Genomic DNA, 15780 nt, shown 5'->3' on the forward strand with positions numbered 1-15780 from the left:
ATGTGTTAATTAGTCAGGAGCGTATCTAATGACTTGGACACGAATATGCAAACAAGCCTACGGAATTTTCTTACCATACTTGCCGATTCGTCCCCACGCCTGTGCAGTTAGCTAGGGTGGTAAATAAAGGACTAAATTAATCTAAACGTCTCAACAGTTAGGGGGTAAATCTTCAACTATGTCTTCCTTCTTGATCAAAATTAAACCTTTAGTTTAGTGGCTAGGATACGCGGCCATCACCTACAGTTTATAAATAAGAGCTTGTTAAATGTCCATTTCAAAATGGTTTCCAGAGTGTTTGCCAATTATTTTAAGGATTAAATGTGAGAGTGTAAGTAAGCGTGAATGTGTGCGCCTGTGTTTTATATTGCTAATATGATCCTGTGGACATGACACGCCCTTCTGTATATTATATGGAAATGACTGGTTTACTTGGCTTACATGTGATGAGACGCATTTGTGATTCATAAATTCCGAACGAATCTTCCGACATTGATGAAATGTCATGAAGAGTTTATAGGTTAGGGATCAATAGATATTTACTTTCGTAGTTACAATGTTGTTTTTTTTCAAATGCAAGGTGTTCAGGATCTGATCGAATTTTACTGATGTTGATGATGTACGGAACTAATTAGAGCTAATAAGAGTAATAACAACAGAAGAAAAGAAGATGAAAAAAGAAACAGGTGGATACAAAAAATGTGAGAAAAAAGAACATAAAAAAAGTGAAAGAAATAAGAAAAAGAAAATAAGTAAGTAGAACTTGAATAGAAAATTAATAGCTGCCACATTCTTAATCTAATATAATGCTAATATAATCTCTTTATTTGAACTAGAAAAGCAATCCATACTTATAAGTCCCGTGTGGTCTAGTGGCTAGGATACGCGGCTCTCACCCGCGAGGCCCGGGTTCGATTTCCCGGCACGGGAACTTTTCACCGTGCATAACCTGAGCTTGGTTTGATTTCCACTTTTAAATTGCTTGTTTGTGAGGATGGATATTATTTTAACATTCATTTCAAATTACTTGTTCAAACTAACCCAAGTCGATGTAGGTTCCTGATTCCTGAATGACCAACTCGAAGACACACTTATAACTCATTTTTCTATTTATGAAACTAATATTTAGTTTAGTAAATGATATTTAGTAAAACAAAAAATATATATTATTTTTAAAGGAAAAAACTAAAAAACCTAAACAATTACCACCTTTGAATGCCTCCTCCTTTGTCCACCATACTCTCCTTCGTCTGAAGTCTGCTGCAGCGGTTTCTTCTGAAGTGTAACTGAGTGGAAGACGTCAGCGGCGGAAGAGCACCAAGGATCTACCGTTGATTGGACATGTCATTATCCTGACAAAACGTGATAGTATTAAAACAACACAAAAAATGAAGCCTAGAAAAAACAGGTGTAGTTAGAAAAGAGAGGATGATCACTAACCTTTCAAACTGTGTAAAGCAGGCAAGGGTTTATCTAATGTCCTTGTTGAAGAGTGGGCGTGGCAGGGCTCGAACTATGCAGATAAGCTTGGGGCATTTTCTTACCATACTTGCCAAGTGGAGGAAGAACTTTGCTGTATACAACTCTTCTGTTCGTCCCCGCAGTTTGGGGGTAAGTCTTATAACATTTCCCTTCTTTGTTTCCTTCTTAACCAGGATTAGCACTACACCAATGCATCCTGTCTGGTCTAGTGGCGAGGATACGCGGCTCTCGTCTGCGAGGCCGGACACAGCATCCTCTTCGGTTCATTGCATAGAAATATCTTGTTTGCAATTTTGAATCATAAATTCCAACAATGCTGAATTGTCATGGGAAGTTTAAAAGCTAAGTGACTGATAATTATTTTCTACTTTCTTCTGCTTCCGTTGATAAATTGTTCGTAATTTTGTGAAATACTAACTTTTGACATAGCGAGAGAAAGGTGTTCTAAGGAATTCTATTTAATCAAACTCTACTGGTAGTGAGATTCACGGAGCTAACAGTAATAGTAAAACAACAGAAAAGAACGATAGGAAACAAAACAGGTTGAACTAAAAAGAGAAAAGAGAGCATGGCAAGAAGCGACAGAAAGAAGAAAAAGAAAACAAATAAGTAGCAGCACTTGAATCGAAAAAAACTGTCACCTTCTTAATCCGTTTCAAGGTTTGTTGTAGGATATCTTGGACCTACGATGATGTGCTTTTCACTGGTTGAGAAAGAGAAGTAGATCTAATCTCTCGCCAGCCCTAGTGCATTGACGATTTAGGACAAGGGCCAGGCGGTAAGTCAGGAGGAGGGGGGGGGGGGGGGGGCAGTGCGTTCCTTCTCCAGTAAGATTTATGGAATGTTGTCAGACTATGAGTTGAAAGAAACGGCTCCTTATCTATTTCGATTATATGTACGTCGTAACATTTTATATGAAAGCGTTAATCTCTCTATTTTTTTTTAATATTACGAATGGAATATCAATCATTTTGAAAAATACACGAATTCTAACCCAGATTTGAAAATAAATATAGCTTTAATAATTGTGATTCCCAGGCACCTTCAATTTCACATGTGGCTGGTGTTAATTGCAGAGGGGAACACCACATGGATTTTTTGGCTAAACTTGATGTCAAAATCGGGCAAATTTGCGCTAAGGGATGAATTTTGCCGACGGACCAGTGGGGAGTTGCGCCGGCTGGTTAGCCCCTAAATTTAGACCACAAGTAATTACTTTAGTAAATCCCGTGTGGTCTAGTGGCTAGGATACGCGGCTCTCACCCGCGAGGCCCGGGTTCGATTCCCGGCACGGGAAGAATTTTAGGAAGTGCCATGTAATACATTTTATCTTTCTGTGCCATCACACGCACGCACGCACGAACGCATGCACGCTTGCGTGCCTTAAATTTTTCCGCTTGGGCTAAGGTTTTCTAATGTGCTTTTAGGGTTTGCAAGTCCGAGGAATACTAGTTGTCGCACTCGGATCAATTCTAGAACCTAGAACAGACTCTTCTAAGGATTTCCTTGTTGGATACTCGGTCTACATTGTGTGTGTGTGTGTGTGTCTGTTGCAGCTGTTTCTTCCACAGTTGATTTGACATCACATTATCCTGACAAAAAAAAAAAAAAATAAATAAATAAATAAAAAAAAAAAAAAAATGAATAGCAAACTTAGAAAAAAATAGAAAAAAATAGTGTAGTTAAACTAGAGAGGATTATCACTAGCATTTCAAATTGTGTAAAGCAGGCACTGGCGTATTTACTGAAGAGTGGGCGTGGCAGGGCTCGAATTATGCAGACAAGCTTGGGGCATTTTCTTACCATACTTGCCAAGTGAAGGAGGAACTTTGCTGTATACAACTCTTCTGTTCGTCCCCGCAGTTTGGGGGTAAGTCTTATAACATTTCCCTTCTTTGTTTCCTTCTTAACCAGGATTAGCACTACACCAATGCATCCTGTCTGGTCTAGTGGCGAGGATACGCGGCTCTCGTCTGCGAGGCCGGACACAGCATCCTCTTCGGTTTATTGCAAATAAATATCTTGTTTGCAATTTTGAATCATAAATTCCAACAATGCTGAATGTCATGGGAAGTTTAAAGCTAAGTGATGATAATTATTTTCTACTTTCTTCTGTTTCCGTTGATAAATTGTTCGTAATTTTGTGAATACTAACTTTTGACTAGCGAGAGAAAGGTGTTCAAGAATTTATTTATCAAACTTACTGGTAGTGAGATTCACGGAGCTACATAATAGTAAAAAACAGAAAAGAACGTAGGAAACAAAACAGTTGAACTAAAAAGAAAAGAGAGCATGGCAAGAAGCGACAGAAAGAGAAAAAGAAACAATAAGTAGCAGCACTTGATCGAAAAAAAACTGTCACTTCTTAATCCGTTTCAAGGTTGTTGTAGGATATCTTGGACTACGTGATGTGCTTTTCACTGTTGAGAAGAGAAGTAGATCAATTCTGCCAGCCTAGTGCATTGCGATTTGACAAGGCCAGGCGGTAATAGGGGAGGGGGGGTGGGGGCAGTGCGTTCTTTCCGTAAGATTTATGGAATGTTGTAGCTATGAGTTGAAAGAAACGGTCCTTATCTATTTCGATTATATGTACGTCGTTACATTTTATATGAAGCGTTAATCTCTCTTTTTTTTTAATATTACGAATGGAATATCAATCATTTTGAAAAATACACGAATTCTAACCAGATTTGAAAATAAATATAGCTTTAATGATTGTGATTCCCAGGCACCTTCAATTTCACATGTGGCTGGTGTTAATTACAGAGGGGAACACCACATCGATTTTTTTGGGCTGCAACTTGCTGTCAAAATCGGGCAAATTTGCCTAAGGATGAATTTTGCCGACGGACAGTGGGGAGTTGCGCCGGCTGGTTAGCCCAATTTAGACCACAAGTAATTACTTAGTAATCCCGTGTGGTCTAGTGGCTAGGATACGCGGCTCTCACCCGCGAGGCCCGGGTTCGATTCCCGGCACGGGAATAGTTTTAGAAAGTGCCATGTAATACATCTGATCTTTCTGTGCCATCACACGCACGCACGCACGAACGCACGCACGCTTGCGTGCCTTCAATTTTTCCGCTCGGGCTAAGGTTTTCTAATGTGCTTTTACGGTTTGCAAGTCCGGGGAATACTAGTTGTCGCACTCGGATCAATTCTAGAACCTAGAACCGACTCTTCTAAGGATTTCCTCGTTGGATACTCGGGCTACATTGTGTGTGTGTGTGTGTGTGTGTGTGTGTGTGTGTGTGTGTGTGTGTGCGTGCGTGTGTGTGCGTGTGTGTGTGCGTGTGTGTGTGTGTGTGTGTGTGTGTGTGTGTGTGTGTGTGTGTGGTGTGCGTGCGTGCGCGTGCGCATATGTGTGTGGATGTATATAAAGTAGATACCTGAAAAAGGTTACATAAAAGTTCGTGGTACTTTCTAAAAGCTTTCCCGTGCCGGGAATCGAACCCGGGCCTCGCGGGTGAGAGCCGCGTATCCTAGCCACTAGACCACACGGGATTTCTTATTAAAAAATTACTTTTCTAGTTAAAAAAAAGATAACATTAATTTAGCAGTGGTATCATGAGTTCCTAAAAGTACTAATAATTGTGATTAAACCCAAAGCATTATTAATGAGTCAGTAGTGATATCCTATTTGCCGTCTAAATAAAGGGTCCTTCGGTAAAATTCATCCCTAAGCGCAAATTGGTGAGAAATTTGCTCGCATCTGACAGCAAGTTGCAGTCAAGAAAATGATATGCATCCAACACCAGCCACAAGTGAAAATGAAGGTGGAGTCTGGGAATCTCAATTATTAAAGCTGACCCTTTTCTGGGTAAGATTCTGTTTGTTTTTCCCAGATTGATATTTCATTCATGATATGTTAAATAAAAGAAGAAGAGAGATTTACGCATTCAAATAAAATGTAACGACGCACATTTAAACGAAATAGATATGGAACCGTTTCTTTCAGATCAACTATATTGCTTAAAATCTTTTTCGTAAAATCAATAAGGAACCCACTGCCCCCCCCCCCCCATGACAATTCAGCATTGTTGGAATTTATGATTCAAAATTGCAAACAAGATATTTATTTGCAATAAACCGAAGAGGATGCTGTGTCCGGCCTAGCAGACGAGAGCCGCGTATCCTCGCCACTAGACCAGACAGGATGCATTGGTGTAGTGCTAATCCTGGTTAAGAAGGAAACAAAGAAGGGAAACGTTGTTATAAGACTTGCCCACAAACTGCGGGGACGAACAGAAGAGTTGTATACAGCAAAGTTCCTCCTTCACTTGGCAAGTATGGTAAGGAAATGCCCTAAGCTTGTCTGCATAATTCGAGCCCTGCCACGCCCACTCTTCAGTAAATATGCCGGTGCCTGCTTTATACAATTTGAAATGCTAGCGAAAATCCTCTCTTTTCTAATTACGCTATTTTTTCTAGGCTTCGATTTTTTTTTTGTCAGGATAATGACATGTCCAATCAACGGTAGATCCTTGGTGCTCTTCGGCCGCTGACGTCCTCCTCCACTCTCAGCTACACTTCAGAAGCAACAGCTGCAACAGACTTCAGACAAAGGATAGTATGGTGGACAAAGGAGCAGACGTACAAAGGCGGTAACTTTTTATTTTTTTCCTTTTTTTTTTTTTTACTAAATTACTAAACTAAATATTACATTTATAAATAGAAAAATGAGTTCCACATCATCATACATACATTCACGCGCACGCGCGCGCACACACACACAATGTAGCCCGAGTATCCAACGAGGAAATCCTTAGAAGAGTCGGTTCTAGGTTCTAGAATTGATCCGAGTGCGACAACTAGTATTCCCCGGACTTGCAAACCGTAAAAGCACATTAGAAAACCTTAGCTCAAGCGGAAAAATTGAAAGATATGTATAACATATAACATTCCTTGGCAATTTCATTATACAAACACACATACACACATCTATGTATACATATTTAGTATATGTGTGTGTGTGTGTGCGCGTGTGTGTTTGTGCGTGTGAGTGATGGCACAGAAAGATATGTATACATGGCACTTCCTAAAGTTATTCCCGTGCCGGGAATCGAACCCGGGCCTCGCGGGTGAGAGCCGCGTATCCTAGCCACTAGACCACACGGGATTTCTTAAGAATTACTTGTGGTCTAAATTTAGGGGCTAACCAGCCGGCGCAACTCCCCACTAGTCCTTCGGCAAAATTCCTCCCTTAGCGCAAATTTGGGAAGAAATTTGCCCGCTTTAGACAGCAAGTTTCAGCAAAAAAATCCATGTGGTGTTCCCCTCTGAAATTAACATCAGCCACATGTGAAAATGAAGGTGTCTGGGAATCACAATTATTAAAGCTAACCTTTATTTTCCAATCTGGGTTAGATTTCGTTTATTTTTCCCAATGATAAAATGTAATGACGTATAAGGCGTATACAACAAAGTTCTTCCTTCACTTCGCAAGTATGGTAAGAAAATGCCCCAAGCTTGTCTGCATAATTCGAGCCCTGCCACGCCCACTCTTCAGTAAATACGTCAGTGCCTGCTTTACACAGTTTGAAATGCTAGTGATAATTCTCTCTTTAAAAATGTAACGACGTACATATAATCGAAATAGATAAGGAGCCGTTTCTTTCAACTCATCTAAATTGATTAAAATCATTTTCGTATAATCAACATAGTCTGACAACATTCCATAAATCTTACGGGAGAAGGAACCCACTGTCCCCCCCCCTCCCCCCTACCCGCCTGCCTTACTGCCTGGCCCTTGTCCTAAATCGTCAATGCACTGGGGCTGGCGAGCGTTCAGATCGACCTCCCTTTCTCAACCAGTCAAAAGCACATCATCGTAGGTCCAAAATAGCCTACAACAAACCATGAAACGTATTAAGAATGTGACAGTTTTTTTCGATTCAAGTGCTGTTACTTGTTTGTTTTCTTTTTCTTCTTTCTGTCGCTTCTTGCCATGCTCTCTTTTCTCTTTTTATATCAACCTGTTTTGTTTCCTATCGTTCTTTTCTGTTGTTTTACTATTACTGTTAGCTCCGTGAATCTCACTACCAGTAGAGTTTGATTAAATAAAATTCATAAGAACACCTTTCTCTCGCTATGTCAAAAGTTAGTATTTCACAAAATTACGAACAATTTATCAACGGAAGCAGAAGAAGGTAGAAAATAATTATCAGTCACTTAGCTTTTAAACTTCCCATGACAATTCAGCATTGTTGGAATTTATGATTCAAAATTGCAAACAAGATATTTCTATGCAATGAACCGAAGAGGATGCTGTGTCCGGCCTCGCAGACGAGAGACGCGTATCCTCGCCACTAGACCAGACAGGATGCATTGGTGTAGTGCTAATCCTGGTTAAGAAGGAAACAAAGAAGGGAAACGTTGTTATAAGACTTGCCCACAAACTGCGGGGACGAACAGAAGAGTTGTATACAGCAAAGTTCCTCCTTCACTTGGCAAGTATGGTAAGAAAATGCCCCAAGCTTGTCTGCATAATTCGAGCCCTGCCACGCCCACTCTTCAGTAAATACGCCAGTGCCTGCTTTACACAATTTGAAATACTAGTGGTAATCCTCTCTAGTTTAACTACACTATTTTTTTCTAAGTTTGCTATTCATTTTTTTTTCTTTATTTTTTATTTTTTTTTTTGTCAGGATAATGTGATGTCAAATCAACTGTGGAAGAAACAGCTGCAACAGACACACACACACACACACACACACAATGTAGACCGAGTATCCAACAAGGAAATCCTTAGAAGAGTCGGTTCTAGGTTCTAGAATTGATCCGAGTGCGACAACTAGTATTCCCCGGACTTGCAAACCGTAAAAGCACATTAGAAAACCTTAGCCCAAGCGGAAAACATAAAGGCACGCAAGCACGGGATAGGCCGAGAATAACATTCCTTGGCAGTTTCAATATACAAACACATACACACACCTATGTATACATATGTAGTAAATGTGTGTGTGTGTTTGTGTGCGTGCGTGTGTGCGCGTGTGTGTTTGAGCATGTGAGTGATGGCACAGAAAGATATGTATACATGGCACCTCCTAAAATCCTTCCCGTGCCGGGAATCGAACCCGGGCCTCGCGGGTGAGAGCCGCGTATCCTAGCCACTAGACCACACGGGATTTCCTTAAATAATTATTTGTGGTCTAAATTTAGGGGCTAACCAGCCGGTGCAACTCCCCAATAGTCCTTCGGCAAAATTCATCCCTTAGCGCCCCCCCCCCCCCCTCCAGCCTTACCGCCTGGCCCTTGTCCTAAATCGCCGATGCACTGGGGCTGGCGAGAGTTCAGATCTACTTCCTTTCTCAACCAGTCAAAAGCACATAATCGTAGGTCCAAGATAGCCTACAATAAACCTCTTGAAACGGATTAAGAATGTGTTTTTTTTTTCTATTCAAGTGCTGCTACTTATTTGTTTTCTTTTTCTTCTTTTGCTTCATGTCATGCTCTCTTTTTTTTTTTTTTTTTTTTTTTTTTTTTTATCAGCTTGTTGTTTTTTCCTAACATTCATTTCTGTTGTTTTAGTATTCTATTAGCTCTGTGAATTTCAATATCAGAGTTTGATCAAGTACAATTCTTAAAAACACCTTTCTTTCGGTATAGCATACAAAATTACGAACGATTTATCAACGGAAACAGAAACTGAAAATATTCATTAATCACTTAACTTTTAAACTCTCCATTTCAGCACTGTCGGAAAATATGATTCACAATTGCAAACAAGATATTTCTATGCAATAAACCGAAGAGGATGCTAATGTCAAATCAACTGTAGAAGAAAAAGCTGCAACAGACACAGACACAGACACACACACACACACACACACACACACACACACACACACACACACACACACACACACACACACACACACACACACACACACACACACGCACACACGCACACACGCACACACGCACACAATGTAGCCCGAGTATCCAACGAGGAAATCCTTAGAAGAGTCGGTTCTAGGTTCTAGAATTGATCCGAGTGCGACAACTAGTATTCCCCGGACTTGCAAACCGTAAAATCACATTAGAAAACCTTAGCCCAAGCGGAAAAATTGAAGGCACGCAAGCACAAGGTAGGCTGAGAATAACATTCCTTGGCAGTTTCATTATACACACATACACACATGTAAGGGTATCTGTGGGAGGGGGCCTCTCATGAATGCATCCTCGGAGTGATGATGCCTGTGAAGCAGGTCGAGAGAATAAGGGCCTGGATAGGTGGGCCCTGTTTACCCCATGAAAAAAATAAACAAAAAGTATCTGGGTTCCCTTATAAGCCCTCAAGGAAGTGTGGGCATCTATGAGGTCGAGTGGTGATGCACTAAAGTATCCTTTCATGAACCTATGTACACCCAGCTTTCAAAAAGTAAGGCAAATCATGAAGTCAGATACAACCCTTTCTCCGGTTCGGCGCCGTCTCACCGTAAGATCCATGGGGGGGGGGGGGGGGGGGGGGAGATCCATGGGGGACACACAAAATACACGTTCGGTCTTTACACTGTTTATTTGTCGAAATCCCCCCCCCCCCTTATATATGCGAGGGGGAAACAAAGGAATACAAAGTTTTCGATAAAAAAAATATTTATAATACAATTTGTTTTGAAAATAATAGAAAACACACTAAAGAACTGGTAAAAAGTAAAACTTAATTATACAAATCACAAATAATTAAACTAAAAAGATAAAAGGAACATAAAATAATAATATTGGCAGAAGCATTACGGTAAATAAAACCCGTAGACAGTCTTCTAGAATCATAAAAATAATACAAATTATCGCAGAACATAATGTAAGGTGTAAAGTCAATGCTTGATAATTGACAAAAAAGGGACAGATACCAAAAACATTTGTGACTAGAAATTGAAGACAAACGCACAAACAAACAAAAAGGCAAACAAAGCTTCTGTTGGCTCAGCAAACAATCAATCAAATTAGCAGGTAAGAGAAAAATATAAAAATAGCAAAACTAAAATCATGCTTCGCAAATAAATTAAATTTAAAAACAAACAAATAAGAGCGGCACTCTGGTAAACAAAAACAATATCATCTAAAAGGCCCGACAAACAAAAATTAAAAAGGAGGCGTTAAGCATTGAAAACAAAGAAAGTTGCTTTATACTGTACAATAATTTAAATAAAAATGCCAGTCTAATGGCCAGAGTGAACATCTAAAAGGGTATATGGTATGGGGAGTGACAGCCGATCCGTATGTCACATGTCCTCCAGGATCTTCCTACTTTTCTGTGGCCAGGATTTAGGGCAGGGTGTAAGTCAAGGAAGGGATAGGCTGAGGTAAAAGGAACATGAACAAGGCTTAGGGCCGAGGAAAAAGAGTGGAAGAAAAGGGAATGAAAAAAAAGAAAAAGGAATGAAAAAGAAAAAAAAGACCATCACTGGATAGGCATGGAGGCTTAAGTCTAGGCAGTTCTGAGAGGAAATCTTTTGGGTATAAGGCAAAGACATAGAATAGAAGAGTTACAAAAGAGAGGAAAGAGTAAAATGACAGTGTAGAATAAGAGAATAAAAGAAAAGAGCAACTGAAGTAAGACAAAAAAAAAAAACAAAAAAAAAAAAACAGATGCTAGGCTAGGCCAAGAGAGGGAAAGGAAGAGGCACAGAGGCTAAGAGGGAAAGGAAGAGGCACAGAGGCTAAGAGAGAGAAAGGAAGAGACACAGAGGCTAGGAGAGAGAAAGGAAGAGGCACAGAGGCTATGAGAGAGAAAGGAAGAGACACAGAGGCTAGGAGAGGGAAAGGAAGAGACAGAGGCTAGGAGAGGGAAAGGAAGAGACACAGAGGCTAGGAGAGAGAAAGGAAGAGGCACAAAGGCTAGGAGAGAGAAAGGAAGAGGCACAGAGGCTAGGAGAGAGAAAGGAAGAGGCACAGAGGCTATGAGAGAGAAAGGAAGAGGCACAGGGGCTAGGAGAGGGAAAGGAAGAGACACAGAGGCTAGGAGAGGGAAAGGAAGAGACACAGAGGCTAGGAGAGAGAAAGGAAGAGGCACAGAGGCTAGGAGAGAGAAAAGAAGAGACACAGAGGCTAGGAGAGGGAAAGGAAGAGACACAGAGGCTAGGAGAGGGAAAGGAAGAGACACAGAGGCTAGGAGAAGGAAAGGAAGAGGGGAAGGGTAAGGAATGGGAGGTGGAAAAAAAGGGGGTGAGGAAAAGCCTCACAATCACCTATGTATACATATGTAGTATATATGTGTGTGTACGTGAGTGTGTGCGCGTGTGTGTTTGAGCATGTGAGTGATGGCACAGAAATATATGTATACATGGCACTTTCTAAAATTCTTCCCGTGCCGGGAATCGAACCCGGGCCTCGCGGGTGAGAGCCGCGTATCCTAGCCACTAGACCACACGGGATTTCTTAAGAATTACTTGTGGTCTAAATTAAGGGGCTAACCAGCCGGCGCAACTCCCCACTGGTCCTTCGGCAAAATTCCTCCCTCAGCGCCCCCCCCCCCTCCTGCCTTACTGCCTGGCCCTTGTCCTAAATCGCCGATGCACTGAGGCTGGCGGTGGTTCAGATCTACTTCCCTTTCTCAACCAGTTAAAAGCACATCATCGTAGGTCCAAGATAGCCTACAACAAACCTCTTGAAACGGATTAAGAATGTGTTTTTTTTCTTTCTATTCAAGTGCTGCTACTTATTTGTTTTCTTTTTCGTCTTTTGCTTCATGTCATGCTCTCTTTTTTTTTTTTTTTATCAGCTTGTTGTTTTTTCCTAACGTTCATTTCTGTTGTTTTAGTATTCTATTAGCTCCGTGAATCTCAATATCAGAGTTTGATCAAGTACAATTCTTAAAAACACCTTTCTTTCGGTATAGCATACAAAATTACGAACGATTTATCAACGGAAACAGAAACTGAAAATATTCATTAATCACTTAACTTTTAAACTCTCCATTTCAGCACTGTCGGAAAATATGATTCACAATTGCAAACGAGATATTTCTATGCAATAAACCGAAGAGGATGCTAATGTCAAATCAACTGTAGAAGAAAAAGCTGCAACAGACACAGACACACACACACACACACACACACGCACACACGCACACACGCACACACGCACACAATGTAGCCCGAGTATCCAACGAGGAAATCCTTAGAAGAGTCGGTTCTAGGTTCTAGAATTGATCCGAGTGCGACAACTAGTATTCCCCGGACTTGCAAACCGTAAAATCACATTAGAAAACCTTAGCCCAAGCGGAAAAATTGAAGGCACGCAAGCACAGGGTAGGCTGAGAATAACATTCCTTGGCAGTTTCATTATACACACATACACACATGTAAGGGTATCTGTGGGAGGGGGCCTCTCATGAATGCATCCTCGAAGTGATGATGCCCGTGAAGCAGGTCGAGAGAATAAGGGCCTGGATAGGTGGGCCCTGTTTACCCCGTGAAAAAAATAAACAAAAAGTATCTGGGTTCCCTTATAAGCCCTCAAGGAAGTGTGGGCATCTATGAGGTTCGATTGGTGATGCACTAAAGTATCCTTTCATGAGTCTATGTACACCCAGCTTTCACAAAGTAAGGCAAATCATGAAGTCAGATACAACCTTTTCTCCGGTTCGGCGCCGTCTCACCGTAAGATCCATGGGGGGGGGGGGGGGGGGGAAGATCCATGGGGGACACACAAAATACACGTTCGGTCTTAACACTGTTTATTTGTCGAAATCCCCCCCCCCCCCTTATATATGCGAGGGGGAAACAAAGGAAAACAAAGTTTTCGATAAAAAAATATTTATAATACAATTTGTTTTGAAAATAATAGAAAACACACTAAAGAACTGGTAAAAAGTAAAACTTAATTGTAAAAATCACAAGTAATTAAACTAAAAAGATAAAAGGAACATAAAAAAAAAATACTGGCGGAAGCATTACGGTAAATAAAACCCGTAGACAGTCTTCTAGAATCATAAAAATAATACAAATTATCGCAGAACATAATGTAAGGTGTAAAGTGCATGCTTGATAATTAACAAAAAAGGGACAGATACCAAAAACATTTGTGAATAGAAACTGAAGACAAACGCACAAACAAACAAACAGGCAAACAAAGCTTCTGTTGGCTCAGCAAACAAACAATCAAATTAGCAGGTAAGAGAAAAATATAAAAATAGCAAAACTAAAATCATGCTTCGCAAATAAATTAAATTTAAAAACAAACAAATAAGAGCGGCACTCTGGTAAACAAAAACAATATCATCTAAAAGGCCCGACAAACAAAAATTAAAAAGGAGGCGTTAAGCATTGAAAACAAAGAAAGTTGGTTTATAATGTACAACGATTTAAATAAAAATGCCAGTCTAATGGCCAGCGTGAACATCTAAAAGGGTATATGGTATGGGGAGTGACAGCCGATCCGTATGTCACATGTCCTTCAGGATCTTCCTACTTTTCCGTGGCCAGGATTTAGGGCAGGGTGTAAGTCAAGGAAGGGATAGGGTGAGGTAAAAGGAACATGAACAAGGCTTAGGGCAGAGGAAAAAGGAGTGGAAGAAAAGAGAATGAAAAAGAAGAAAAAGGAATGTAAAAGAAAAAAAAGACCATCACTAGATAGGCATGGAGGCTTAAGTCTAGGCAGTTCTGAGAGGAAATCTTTTGGGTATAAGGCAAAGACATAGAATAGAAGAGTTACAAGAGAGAGGGAAAGAGTAAAATGACAGTGTAGAATACGAGAATAAAAGAAAAGAGCAACTGAAGTAAGACAAAAAAACAAAAAAACAACAACAGATGCTAGGCTAGGCCAAGAGAGGGAAATGAAGAGGCACAGAGGCTAAGAGGGAAAGGAAGAGGCACAGAGGCTAAGAGAGAGAAAGGAAGAGGCACAGAGGCTAGGAGAGAGAAAGGAAGAGGCACAGAGGCTAGGAGAGAGAAAGGAAGAGGCACAGAGGCTAGGAGAGAGAAAGGAAGAGGCACAGAGGCTAGGAGAGAGAAAGGAAGAGGCTAGGAGAAGGAAAGGAAGATACACAGAGGCTAGGAGAGAGAAAGGAAGAGCCACAGAGGCTAGAAAAGAGAAAGGAAGAGGCACAGAGGCTAGGAGAGAGAAAGGAAGAGGCCCAGAGGCTAGGAGAGAGAAAGGAAGAGGCCCAGAGGCTAGGAGAGGGAAAGGAAGAGGCACAGAGGCTAGGAGAGAGAAAGGAAGAGGCACAGAGGCTAGGAGAGAGAAAGGAAGAGGCACAGAGGCTAGGAGAAGGAAAGGAAGATACACAGAGGCTAGGAGAGGGAAAGGAAGAGACACAGAGGCTAGGAGAGGGAAAGGAAGATACACAGAGGCTAGGAGAGGGAAAGGAAGAGACACAGAGGCTAGGAGAGGGAAAGGAAGAGACACAGAGGCTAGGAGAGGGAAAGGAAGAGGCACAGAGGCTAGAAAAGAGAAAGGAAGAGGCACAGAGGCTAGGAGAGAGAAAGGAAGAGGCACAGAGGCTAGGAGAGGGAAAGGAAGAGGCACAGAGGCTAGGAGAGGGAAAGGAAGAGACACAGAGGCTAGGAGAGGGGAAGGAAGAGACACAGAGGCTAGGAGAGGGAAAGGAAGAGGGGAAGGGTAAGGAATGGGAGGTGGAAAAAAAGGGGGTGAGGAAATGCCTCACAATCACCTATGTATACATATGTAGAATATGTGTGTGTGTGCGTGCGTGTGTGTGCGTGTTTGTTTGAGCGTGTGAGTGATGGCACAGAAATATATGTATATATGGCACTTCCTAAAATTCTTCCCGTGCCGGGAATCGAACCCGGGCCTCGCGGGTGAGAGCCGCGTATCCTAGCCACTAGACCACACGGGATTTCCTTATGTAATTACTTGTGGTCTAATTTAAGGGGCTAACCAGCCGGCGCAACTCCCCACTAGTCCTTCGGCAAAATTCATCCCTTAGCGCCCCCCCCCCCCCCTTCTTGCCTTACTGCCTGGCCCTTGTCCTAAATCGCCGATGCACTGAGGCTGGCGAGCGTTCAGATCTACCTCCCTTTCTCAACCAGTCAAAAGCACATCATCGTAGGTCCAAGATAGCCTACAATAAACCTCTTGAAACGGATTAAGAATGTGTTTTTTTCTATTCAAGTGCTGCTACTTATTTGTTTTCTTTTTCTTATTTTGCTTCATGTCATGCTCTCGTTTTTTTTTATTTTATTTATCAGCTTGTTGTTTTTTCCTAACGTTCATTTCTGTTGTTTTAGTATTCTATTAGCTCCGTGAATCTCAATACCAGAGTTTGATCAAGTACAATTCTTAAAAACACCTTTTTTTCGGTAAAGCATACAAAATTACGAACGATTTATCAAC

The 15780-nt window shown here is 41.3% G+C and overlaps 8 non-coding genes across 8 annotated transcripts; 3 read left to right on the forward strand and 5 right to left on the reverse strand.

The window, feature by feature from the left end:
• The first annotated feature begins 858 nt into the window (after positions 1-858).
• On the forward strand, positions 859-931 carry Trnae-cuc. Its single transcript has one exon. It is a non-coding gene; the product is annotated as a tRNA-Glu (tRNA).
• A 1776-nt stretch (positions 932-2707) lies between these two features.
• On the forward strand, positions 2708-2779 carry Trnae-cuc. The gene has a single exon. It is a non-coding gene; the product is annotated as a tRNA-Glu (tRNA).
• A 1613-nt stretch (positions 2780-4392) lies between these two features.
• On the forward strand, positions 4393-4464 carry Trnae-cuc. The gene has a single exon. It is a non-coding gene; the product is annotated as a tRNA-Glu (tRNA).
• Positions 4465-4911: 447 nt separating this feature from the next.
• On the reverse strand, positions 4912-4983 carry Trnae-cuc. The gene has a single exon. It is a non-coding gene; the product is annotated as a tRNA-Glu (tRNA).
• A 1543-nt stretch (positions 4984-6526) lies between these two features.
• Positions 6527-6598, reverse strand: Trnae-cuc. The gene has a single exon. It is a non-coding gene; the product is annotated as a tRNA-Glu (tRNA).
• A 1936-nt stretch (positions 6599-8534) lies between these two features.
• Positions 8535-8606, reverse strand: Trnae-cuc. Its single transcript has one exon. It is a non-coding gene; the product is annotated as a tRNA-Glu (tRNA).
• A 3180-nt stretch (positions 8607-11786) lies between these two features.
• Positions 11787-11858, reverse strand: Trnae-cuc. Its single transcript has one exon. It is a non-coding gene; the product is annotated as a tRNA-Glu (tRNA).
• A 3353-nt stretch (positions 11859-15211) lies between these two features.
• On the reverse strand, positions 15212-15283 carry Trnae-cuc. The gene has a single exon. It is a non-coding gene; the product is annotated as a tRNA-Glu (tRNA).
• Positions 15284-15780: the final 497 nt, after the last annotated feature.

The sequence above is a fragment of the Penaeus chinensis genome, chromosome 8, assembly GCF_019202785.1.
Source record: "Penaeus chinensis breed Huanghai No. 1 chromosome 8, ASM1920278v2, whole genome shotgun sequence".
Lineage (NCBI taxonomy): Eukaryota > Metazoa > Arthropoda > Malacostraca > Decapoda > Penaeidae > Penaeus > Penaeus chinensis.